This window comes from Saccopteryx leptura, chromosome 7 (assembly GCF_036850995.1).
Source record: "Saccopteryx leptura isolate mSacLep1 chromosome 7, mSacLep1_pri_phased_curated, whole genome shotgun sequence".
Lineage (NCBI taxonomy): Eukaryota > Metazoa > Chordata > Mammalia > Chiroptera > Emballonuridae > Saccopteryx > Saccopteryx leptura.
Genome location: NC_089509.1, coordinates 100551740 through 100564205, shown reverse-complemented (window position 1 = coordinate 100564205; position 12466 = coordinate 100551740).

Sequence of the window (12466 nt, the reverse complement as noted above, 5' to 3'; positions counted from 1 at the left end):
TATTTTACGTGCAAAATGCCCAGGAATGCTGATCAATATCTTGTAAAATCTTTTTCTTTTTCTAGATTTTTATTTTTAAATTAGCATAGAGTACAGTTTATCTCTTTGGGGGTATACAGATAAATGAATTTTAACACATGTTTAGATTTGTGTGACCACAGCCACAATCAAGGCAGAGAACAATAGTTCCATCAGCCCCCAAACTGCCCCTCTGCAAAGCCTTTGTGGCCACACCCATCCTCCACCATTACCTCTGGCAACCTCTGGTTTATTTTCTGTCAATGTAGGTGGAGCGCAGAGCGCATTCCTAGCAGCTGTGGCTGATGCAATGCTGTGAGAATACTCCAGCTCCCAGAACCCTCCTCGGCATACCCAGGAAGGGAGCTTGCCCGCTATAAGGAAGTGACTTAGCGCCAACCACGCAGCTCCCTGATCTTTTCAGCCATTGGAACATCCTATAGGCTGAACCTGTGCATATAAGCTAGCTTACTTCCTGAATAAAGCGGTTCTGCATCACTGAAACTGGTCCCCGGAGTCAGGTCTTTGCGTCTCCGTCGTCCTCACCCCCTGGCATGACTTGTCCACATGTCACTATAGTTTTGTCTTTTTCAGAATGCCATTTAAATAGAATCATACAGCAGATAACCTTTTGAGACTGACTTCTTTCAATATAAATACCTTTGAGATTCATCCAGTCAGTGTGTATCAATAATTCACTCTCTTTTTATTGCTGACTGATGTACTATTCTATGGGCATATAGGTTGTTTCCCATTCTTGTCAATTGGAAATAAAGCTGCTATAAGCTTTTTGTGCAGATTTTTGTGTGAACATAAGTTTTTATTTCTCCAGAGTAAATACTCAGGAGTGCGGTTGCTGGGTTATATGGCAAGTGTATATTTAACTTGTTAAGAAACTGCCAAATTGTTTTCCAAAGGGGCTATACCATTTTGCTTTCCCACCAGTAATGTGAGAGTTCCAGCTGCTCTATATTCTTGCCAGTACTTTGTATTGTCAGTATTTTTTTTTAATTTTAGACAATCTATTAGGTGTGTAAAATTATCTTATTGTGGTTTTAATTTAAATTCACTAATTTTCTTTTCATGTACTCCCCTTATCTTATTTGGTGACATAAATGCTTGTTTAAGTCTTCTGCCTATTTTTAAATTGGGATCTTTATTTTTTTTACTGTTGATTTTGAATGTTTTTTTGTATATTATAAATATAAATACAAATGTTTTGTCAGATGTGTGATTTGGAAATCTTTCAGTCTCCCCCCCCCCCTTATTAGTGTCTTTCACAGAACAAATGCTCTTCATTTTCTTACAACACACATTTTATCATTTTTTTTTCATATATAAATTGGTTTTGGTCCCATGTCTAAAAGCTCTTTGCGTAATTTTCATTTCATGAAGATTTACTCCCATATTTTCTTTTAAAAGTTTTAGTGTTTATACTTACATCTACGATCTATTTAGAGTTAATTTTTCATAGATGATGAAGTTTAAGACAAAGGCTAGTTTAACATAAGAATGTCCAGTTGGCCCTGGCCGGTTGGCTCAGCGGTAGAGCGTCGGCCTAGCGTCTAGCGTGCGGAGGACCCGGGTTCGATTCCCGGCCAGGGCACACAGGAGAAGCGCCCATTTGCTTCTCCACCCCTCCGCCGCACTTTCCTCTCTGTCTCTCTCTTCCCCTCCCGCAGCCAAGGCTCCATGGGAGCAAAGATGGCCCGGGCGCTGGGGATGGCTCTGTGGCCTCTGCCCCAGGCGCTAGAGTGGCTCTGGTCGCAATATGGCGACGCCCAGGATGGGCAGAGCATCGCCCCCTGGTGGGCAGAGCGTCGCCCCATGGTGGGCGTGCCGGGTGGATCCCGGTCGGGCGCATGCGGGAGTTTGTCTGACTGTCTCTCCCCGTTTCCAGCTTCAGAAAAATGAAAAAAAAAAAAAAAAAAAAAAAAAAGAATGTCCAGTTGTTCTAACACTGTTTGTTGAGAAGACTATCATATCGCCACTGATTGCATTTGCACTGTTGTAAAAAATCAGTTGACCTTTTTGTTTTGGTCTATGTATGGACACTGTTCTGTTCCACTTGACTTTGTGACAGTCCTTTTGCTAATATTACCTTCTCTTGATTTCTGCAGATTTATAGTAAGTCAAGCTCAAATAGTATAATTCCGCTAAATTCTTTGTATTTTTTTCAACATTGTTTTGACTATCTTAGTTCTTTATGTTTTCCATAAACATTTTAGAATCGGTTTGCCAGTATCTAAAATATCCTACTGACAGTTTGATTGGAATTGCGTTAATTTTTAGAACCATATTGTATATTTACTATGATGAATTTCCCAATCAATGATCATAGTATACATCCCCATTTCTTTAGGTGCTCTTTGAGTCCTTTCATTAGTGTGTTTCAGCATACAGACCCTGTATGTGTATTGTTAAGTTTATGCTTATAAGTATTTCAATTTTTTGAGTTGCTATAAATGTCATTGTGTTTCCAATTTTAATTTCTACAGTTTATTGTTAACTTATAGAACTGTGATTAATTTATGTGTGTAAATCTTGTATCCTATGACCTTATTAAAATTACTTATCAGTTATATGAGTTTTATTATAGATTCCTTGGGATTTTCTATGTGGATAATCATCTCATCTATGAAGAAAAATAATTTTATTTCTTCCTTTCTTTTTTTTTTTGGTGGGCCATTAGCTTTAATCCTAGCTTGCACCTGACGGGCAAGAAATACACACAGTGGGAAAACACTTCCCTTTCCATTCAGGGCTCCCAAAGCCACTGACTTATCCAAGTGTCCTAGAATCAAAGTTTCTAGCTCACCAGCCCCATTCACCTCTATTCCCCATCTCTTTCTCTCTTCACAAACTCTGCACAAACTGGCTTCTCCCTCAGCACTCCACTATCTTGGCTGCTTCTCCTGCCCTCCTCTACGTGGCCTTTCTCTACTCTCCTCTCCTCTCCTCCACGTGGCCTTTCTCTGCTCTCTCCTCTAATACTAATCTCAGGAACTGAAAGAGAGCAAGCTCCTGGTCTGCCCCACTTTATAGTATAGAAATCCATTTCTTCCTTTCTAATCTGTATATGAATATATTGGAATACATTGTGTTGGAAATTTATTCTGTTTGGGGTTTTCTGAGCTTATTGAATCAGTATGTTTAGGCTTTTTGCCAAGTTTTTAAAGTTTCCAGTCACTATGTTCCATACACTGTGTTCCATACAGTTCATACACTGTGTTTGTGTATGTGTGAGTGTGAGTGCACTATACTCTTTCTCTTCTCTTGGGACTCTGATGAGGTAGATCTTTTGTATTGTCTCATAGGTTGCTGAAGCTTGCCCATTTTTTTCCTTTTATTTTTCTTTCTTTTACTTAGGTTGGATAATTTCTATTTTTACTTATATTGAAATTCATTCTTTCTTCTGTCATTTCAGCCCTGCTATTGAGCCCATTGTACGAGTTCTGCATTTATTTTGGTTATTCCATTTTTCAGTTTTAAAATTTCTGATCGTTTTGTTTTCTACTCTTTTATTTGTTTGCTAACCCTTTTTATCTTTCTATTTGCTTCAAGAGTATTTTCCCTTACTTATTGGAACATTTTATGATAACTGCTTAATGTCTTTTTCCAATAATTAGAACATCTGTGTCATCTTGGAATAAGTATCTGTTGATTATCTTTTGCTAAGTGAATTGAGATTTTCATGGTTCTTTATAGAACATGTAATTCTGAATTGTATCCTGGCAGTTTTGAGTATTGTGTCATGAGGTTGTCTCATAGGAATTCTATGAGAATGTGGAAACTTTTATTTGAGCAGGCATTCAACATGGTTAGATTCAGGATGCAGTTATGCCAGCCTGTCGAGGGTTATGGCTTCAGTGTTAGCTCCATTACTCTGGTTAACCTTGTTTTATAAACACTTTTACACACATAGCTAAACTGACAAGAAAGAAAGGAAATCCTCAGAAATAAACAAGAAGTCATGAGTCTAGAGAGACAAACAATGACAATCTCTGGTATTCTATAGGTTTTAGTAGGTCTTTTCTTGGGGTGGGCTGGGAAGGAATCAAAACTAATTCTTGTACTAGGGAAGTCAGATTGGAAACAGCCCTCTTCTCTCATCATGTCTAGATTACTCATCACCAAAGAGCACCGTTATTTAAAGGATGAACTAAAACAAAATAGAATTCAACAAAAGCAAAAACCAAACAGACAAATAAGAGTTGTACCCAAAATGGAAACAGGAATTCTCTCTGAGAATTCCTAATTAATAGCCAGCTCTTATGTTGATTTGTGTGCTGACTTTACACTATGCAAGTCTCCCAAATCCCCAAGTTGAAAGTGGTCTTAGATTATTGGTGTTCTAAAGGAGAAAATACAAATTAGTTTTAAAGTTCACTTTAAAACTAGTTTTAAAAGAAGTCCCCAGGTAAAGTTCCAATGAACAGAAATTTATAACAAAAATAAATTATTTACTTTAGAATTTGAAATTAAACATGCATGCTCAAGTTTATGTAGTAATCAGTAAGAGAATACAAGTAGAATGTATAACTTCAAAATGAGTATAGAGGAAAATTTGGAATGCAAGGGAAAAGTAGTTTCAAAAGATGCCAAGAAAGGAGAGAAATACAAAATATAGAAAATGTAAAGCAATTAAAGTAAAAAAATAAACTGGTAAAATTCTAACTTATTACTACTAATCAGCAAATAATATAAATGAACTGAACTATCCAGTTAAAAGATAACGGTTCTCAAACTAGACTATAATTTCAGGCACAAGAAGCATACCTAAAACATAAAATATAAGATAGAAAGTAAAAGAATGATAAGAGATATACCAATTATGGTGATTTAAAACATATCTGCAATTTATTTGACTCTCTCCCCTTCAAAAGGTAGAATCTAATTCCTCTCCTCTTAGATTTGATCTGGTCTAATGAAGAGTGTGATGGAACTGGCGGTAGGTGACCTCTATGTTTAGATCCTAATGATATCATTCTATTTGTCCCTTTGGCTTGAATCACTTTCTCTAGGGGGATTCAACCACCATGTCAGAGAACACTTAAGCAACCTATGGAGAAGTCCCTTGAGAGTGGAACTGAAACTTCCTGACAGTAGCAACTAGCACCAACTAGCCAGACATATGAATGCGTCATGGTAGAAGCAAATTCTTTCATATCTGAGAGTATAATAAATTTATATTGTTGTTTCAAGTCACTGCCTTTTTGGTGATCTGTTATGTGGCAATAAATAATATAGTAAGCATGTACTATAAAATATAGTTGGTATAGCTATATTATTATCAGACAAAACAGTATTACTATAGATAAAGAAGAAAACTACATAATGATAAGAGATTCTGGTTCACATGAAAGAAACAGAAGTTATAGACTTGTATGCATTTAATAATATAACTTTAAAATATAAAACAAAAATTAACAGAAATATAAGGATAAATTTAAAAATTGATTATGATTGGAGATTTTTTTTTTTACCATACTTTAATCATAATTTATGTATCAAAGAGCAAATAGCCAATGGGATATAGAAGATTTAAAAATGCAATTATCATGCTCTATCTAGCCTTACCTGTGGTGGCACAGTGGATAAAGCATCAACCTGGTACGCTAAGGCCGCCAGTTTGAAACCCTAGGTTTGCCTAGTTAAGGCACATATGGGAGTTGATGCTTCCTATTCCTCGCCCCTTTCTCTCCCTCTCTTGCTTGCTTCTCTCTCTAAAAAGAATAAAATCTTTAAAAAATTTTAAAAGAAAAAGTATTTAACATGCTTCATCTAGTAAGCATTCATCCAATAATTGATGGAATACTCATTCTTTTAAGCATGCATGAAACATTTGCAAACATTAGACCATATACCAAGATAACACAAGTCTACACATTTCAAAGACTTACTTTCATAAAATTTATAAGAGACTACTGAAAGATAAGCAGTAATTCAGTATTTCTGTATTGTTGGGGAGTATATATCTCTGATGAGAGGTAGGGAGATACAGAAATGACAGAGACAGAGAAGGAGGGAGAGAGAGCTTGGCAGGAGGCAAGGGGAGAGATTGAGAAAATTAATGCACAGACTAGATCTATATGTAAGTAAATAAGGCAATAATTTAATTTACATGGCTCCATTTAGGAAGTACAAACATATAATAAACAAATGTTTGGAAAATAGCCATTCTGTTCACTTTGCCAGTGCCTAAAATGTTTCCCACCATATTTCCTCTTGAGCTCTAAAAGCATTTGTTAAAATGCCAGTGTTGTCTGGGAAGACTAACCCACAGTCTTTAGACTCTTTAGACTTGTTTTGCCAACCAGGCATCTGGTAAGACCTTCAGGGAATGTAATAGAAAATAAAAAGAAAATATTTTAATTTGGGCAAAGAAGAGACAATTTGGCATAGAGCCAGAGCATAGAATGTTGCCAAATGGAGGTTCATTTCTGGAGAAAAAAAATAAATAAATAAAAGCACTGTACATCAAGGAGGATACATGGCACTTGGAAAGAAGGATGTGAAAAGGAGTGGGAGACAGTACATTTCAGTGTCCTCATGTTCCCATCTAATTACTTAGCCACTCTGAACTAGGTCTGCAAACATATGAGCAGCCTCATCTGCATAAGGAGACAGTGGACACAGCAGGCTTCCCTATCACCAGCAAGTTTACCCAGTCCCTGTGAATGGACTCAACTGCTTCCCTTCCTTCTAGGATGCATTCCTAACTCCTTCCAGGATAAAGCTCTCTGAGCTACTTTTTTTTTTTCTGCAGAATTTTCCTCTCTCTACTCTTGCCAGACCCCTGGAGCTGTAACTTGTTTATTCTCTAGTTTCTGGCTGGGGTTTAGCGTCAATCTAGATAGAATTTCTTCATGGAACACCCCTAGAAAATTCAGCTGTTGTGTCCCAAATTGCTGTTCTGCTTCCTTGACCATTGTTTCCAGGACACCTTCGTGAGTTTAATTTGGATTATGGATCTCCATCCTTGGAAGAGAACCGATTCTCTTGAGTAAATCTCAAAGGCTTAAGCCCATTTGTTCTTACTTTTCCTAATACCTTGACGTCCATTGTTGAGACCTTGTCATATCTTGCAGCTTATCTACTGATTAACTATTTTTTTTTATAAAAAGAAGAAACTGACGTATTTACCTCTTTTAATTTTACCTGGTAAAACCCAAACAGTTCCGTGGCAGCCTGTGATCAAGTCAATATAACAGACAATAAAACAATATTGTCAAACAATCAAAAACAAAAACAAAACCAAAAACTTTCAGACTCTGTGTCTCTTTAAGACCACTAAGAATTCAGTTCACACCCCACCCTTTCATTCTTTCCATATGCTCATTCCCTACTCTACTGAGTTTTACTCAGTCATCTCCCAAATGTTCCTTGACTTTGTTCCTACCTCTCCAGTGCCGTAATTCATGTTTTTTGGTCTTCTTTCACCTAAACTATCACAGTAGCCCCCAACTAATCTCCTTAAATCCAATCTTACCTCCTCCCAACCTCACGTCCTCTGCACTGTCCTGAGAGCAATCCATCTAACAACTTTTTAATTTCCTCTGCCTGAAGTATTCTAGTTACTTTCTTTCTAGGATAAAACACAAGATTCATTGTACAACATGAAAGTCATCTACGATCTGACTCTTCTCCATATGTCCAATGTCATCTGTTTTTTTGTCTCAAAGTCCAATTGCATACTTTGCCATTATATGAATTTACTTCATAATCTCAGAGCTTAAAATGTTCATGCTGTTCCCTGCTCTGGGCACATTTCTACCTTTTCTTCACTCATTGAACTGCTACTTCTCCTACAAGGTTCATATCAGGCATGACCACCACCATCAGGAAGCCTGCTCTAATCTTCTTGGTTTGGAAAGGCACTATGTGTTTAATTGGGTTCCAGGAGGCAGAAATGCCTAATGGTGCTTAGGGCAGAATCACAGTTCTACAACTTTGGGCCAATTACTTAACTAGTCTCTCTCTGCCTCAGGAATTACTCAGTAAATGTTAGCTACTGTTGGTATTATCACTAAGAGCTCTCCTCTGCAGTGTAATGCATAGCTCACCTCCGGGACCCTGGAATCTCTGGGAAGAATTTGGAAGAATTCCGTGTCTTAGATCGATGACTACTACCTTTGAAAGCCTACAAAGAAGTGTCTGAATGGAGAACTCAGTCTAGCAATCACTTTCTTAGCTAAGTTTTCTGAGGACTGGGGGGAAGTGGGTGCAGGAACTCATTTTTGTTTTGTTGGGGTTTTTGGTCTTGCTTTGTTTTTCTACCTTCAGTGTGTTTAATCAGGCGGGCCCTTCTGCTCCTCTCCGTAGGGGAGAGAGCTGGTAACTTCCTCTATTTACACGACCTGAAACATTCTTCATCCTATGTAACATCATTATTTGGACTTTTTATTTTAAATGACCAGAACAACAAATTGAAGCATAAAATTTATTTCAGTTCAGACCAAAGACTTAAAAAAAAATTATACGTAACAGCAACATAAATTTGATGTGTTTCAGCCGTTGAATCCAAGGCTTGTTTGTGTTTTCTTTTCCTCCGATGTGCCTTTCATCTTCCATGTTTCATCCTCCCTCGGCAGATTCTTTACCAGAGAAAATTTACAGAAATCTAAGCTTTTATGTACAAGCCATAAGAAAGCCAGAGCCATTGGAGATTGGACTAAGAAAGTAAAACACTCATTATGGCCTCGCATCCCACGCTCACCAGTATAAAATTAGTGTTCAGAGTTTTTCCAGCACTCATTGCAGATTACTCTTTTTTTTTTTCAGATCCGTTTTTAATGACCCAAATTATGGGATTTGGATAACTTCTTCTGGCAGCTCTTTCCAGAATATGTTCAACTTCACCATTAAGCTACATCTCCTATTACTTAAACTAACTGAATTGTTTTGTCAGCTTCATCTCAGTTTTCTGGGTCACATTGTACCAATATAATTCTAGCCACATATTTGAGCCTGAAAACTCCTCAATCACATGATATGTCTATGCGTAAAGTCTCTTGTTTTGAGTTCTATGGAGGCATGTTGAATTTAAATGGGCAATTTACAATGTTTGGGAATGAGTGTTTTAAGATAGCTGGCCCATCTAGCACTAATCCTTTTTATTTGCTTATTTACATCTCAAATTTTATTTAAAAGGCATTCTAAAATATAGAGGTTTGTGCTCTAACTTATTTGTTTAGATTGAGGTAAATTCACATAGCATAGAATTAACCATTTTGAAGTGTCCAATTCAATGGCATTTAGCACATTTACAGTGTTGTGCAACCATCGTCTCTATATAGTTCCAAAACATTTTCATCACCCTCAAAGGAGCTCCCATCTCTGCTCACCTGTCAGTCCCCATTCCCCTCGTCCTCCCATGCCCTTGCTCCCAGCCTCTGGCAACTCTAATCTGCTTTCTGCCACAAAAGCTGTACCTTTTCTGCATTTTAATATCGCTCTAAGATCAATCATCACTTCAAATAATAGAAATAGCGTATTTTTGATGAATACTGTGCAGATTTTTAGGTTTTTCTTATGGATCACCTCATTTTAAGAAAAATATTTGAGATATTGTGATAATTAGACAAACCCATGTTCTAATTCTTTATTAGTAAGGTGAGTTGAGATTTTACTTTAGTTATTAAAAATTTGATTTTTCCAAAAATATCATTTATATGTCTGACAAAACAGAGCTCCAATTATTTTAGTTGATTGATCAGGATAACCTGTCCCTCTATCTGCGTAGCCCTATGTTTAGCATATGTTTGAAATTTCTAGTTGTCTGACGCTGTGAATGTGTCTACAGGCTGCGCCTGTGTGGTTTGACTGAATGACCAGGCAGAAGAATGCAGACCTCTGTGTGTAAACTAGCTATGCCGATTCTGATTCTTCATTGTACCACTGAATGTGGAACCCTTAAGCTCCTACTCTTCCCGCTAGGGGAGAATACATTTCAAGGCCAGATGAATCTTTGAGAAAAATTTCTTCTATTTCTATTTATTTGTTTGAAAATGTAATAGGCAGACACTTCTGCTTGTTATTCTGTGTTTGTTCCCCTTTACTATATTAGTCATAGAACCCCTGCTTTTTAGCTGAATACATGGCCATCTTGAATTAAGACTCACTGACAGCCTACCTTCCAGCTAGATATGGCCAGTTACTAAGTTCTGACCCATCTGGCCAGTGAGATATCTGTGGAAATATTCAGTTATATAGTCTGATGTTTATATTGAACATATGGTTCTTTTGATTTCCGTTAATGATATATGTTGGTTATAGTTGTTCAAAGAATATTTTAGACTATAGGAAAAGAATTAATGCAAATATTTTTTTCCCCAAACTATGAAATTTTCCGCATGAAAAATGGAAATGATCACGAATCTTTTTCTACTATTACACACAGTGGTTTTGATAATTGCACGAAACCCACAGTATGTTTTCACACTTGTATTATTGACTTTAAGACCCATTGGGAAAGAGAAAATATATTCTCAAGTTGGAAGGACAATTTCTTGTTTCTATCATCTCTTTCTAGGATGCCGACAGGATCAGTACTCAGTTTTGGGGCAGTTTAGCTCATAGTGCAAGTTCCCACATAAGAACAGGCAAGTCCATTATTTTTGATTCACTGTCTAAGAAAATAGATTCTCAAGAACTCAACATAAGAAAAATGCTAGTAGTGAAGCAGAATGATCCAAGACCTTGTTTTCAGAAAAACTGTTTTGACTGTTTTGATATCCCTGAGGCGAGTCCATTATTTTCCTGTGTGGTTGTCCTTGAAAAAAGAAATGACCTCCCTGGAGATGGAGGGCTGGAAGAGTGGGTGAGTGTTGGGGAAATGGGGTGGGATGTGAATACCACAAAACTAGAGCCGGCCAGAATCACTTCCAGTGTATTCTAGAAAGCGACTTCAGTTATCATCAACACAGAACTCAGGACAAAAACATTTGACAACAGATTCTCAGTGGTTTCCTAAAAAAAAAAAAAAAGGTTAAATCACATTGCTCTGATGCCCCTTAATTAATTTCTGCTGAAAAAGACCCAGAATTTGAGGTAAAACAAAGACACTATTTCCTGAAAGAGCTCTTTATAACTTGAACAAATAGAAAATGCAGCTGATTCACTTTCCCTCGGTCACTGCAAAAATAAGAGAGAAAGCCAAACCCAATTCCCACCTTAGAAATCACTTATGTGTTCCTTCACCCAAAGCTGTCATATTCAATCCTTTAACTAAAAGGTAAAAAATGTAGTTTAAAGTCCATCAGATTTTAAAATCATACCCACAATCAGCCTGGATATAAAAACTCATAAAAGCCAACAACCAGAAATCTGTGCAGCTGGTTAACTTCGCTGTGTTCAAGCTAATCGTTTCACAGCAAGGTCAGATCATGCACATTGCTGTCCTTTTCCAGTGACCTGTCCCATTCACAGCACCTCTAGGTTCTCTTAGAAATAGCAATAAAGACGTATCACTGATGACAGGACAGGAAGTGAATATAACTGCCTTTCTGAGACCTATCATTAAATTAACTTCAGAAAGGATTACAACGGATTTTATGTAGCTCAGTTCTCTCTCCCCTCTCTCTTCTCTTTTCTTTTAAACTTAATTTTTAGCATGTTCATGTTTCTAGACAAATTAAAAAAATGCAGAGAATTCAGCAAATAATTTTTACATAGCAGTAAACTCTGCTATCGTGGAGGGTATGAAGTGGTAAAGAATTTGGAAGACCAAAAAACAAAACAAACAAAAAACAAACAAAAGAGAGCACCCAACATATCCGGTGTTTAAAGGAGCCATTGAACAATACGAGCCAGCTACCTTCCTTCTGTGTGTTTCACAGGCTACTGTGTGTATAAGTCTCTCTAATCCAGCGATTCTCAACCTGTGGGTCGCGACCCCGGCGGGGGTCGAACGACCAAAACACAGGGGTCACCTAAAGCCATCGGACCCTGTGTTTTGGTCGTTCCACCCCTGCCGGGGTTGCGACCCACAGGTTGAGAACCGCTGCTCTATTCACATAAAAAGAAAATCAAACTATATTTGTGTTATAGTCGTTAACATTTTCTCAAGTTTATACATGCCCTAATTCATATTTTTTAAAGTTTAATTCACACTAGGAATAAATTTTTATCTTCATCTTAAGATTTTCTAAAGATTACATAAGATATTGCCCAATATTTAGTGGTTAAAACAGTATTGTCATTGTGTTGAGAAAGAGAAGAATGGAGTTGAGGTGAATAGTCTACTGATTTTGAAATATTTAGGGCTTTTAAATGAAAGGCACATGGTTTAAGATTTGCAAATAAATTTGGATTGTATTTATCAGGGAACCTCAGGGTGATAATGTGTCTATTCAGCCAGGATCTGAAAACTGTCTCGAGTGACTGACGACCACTGCAGGGAACGTGTCTGGCTAGATTCTGAATATCCTCCTCAGCTCTGCACTTG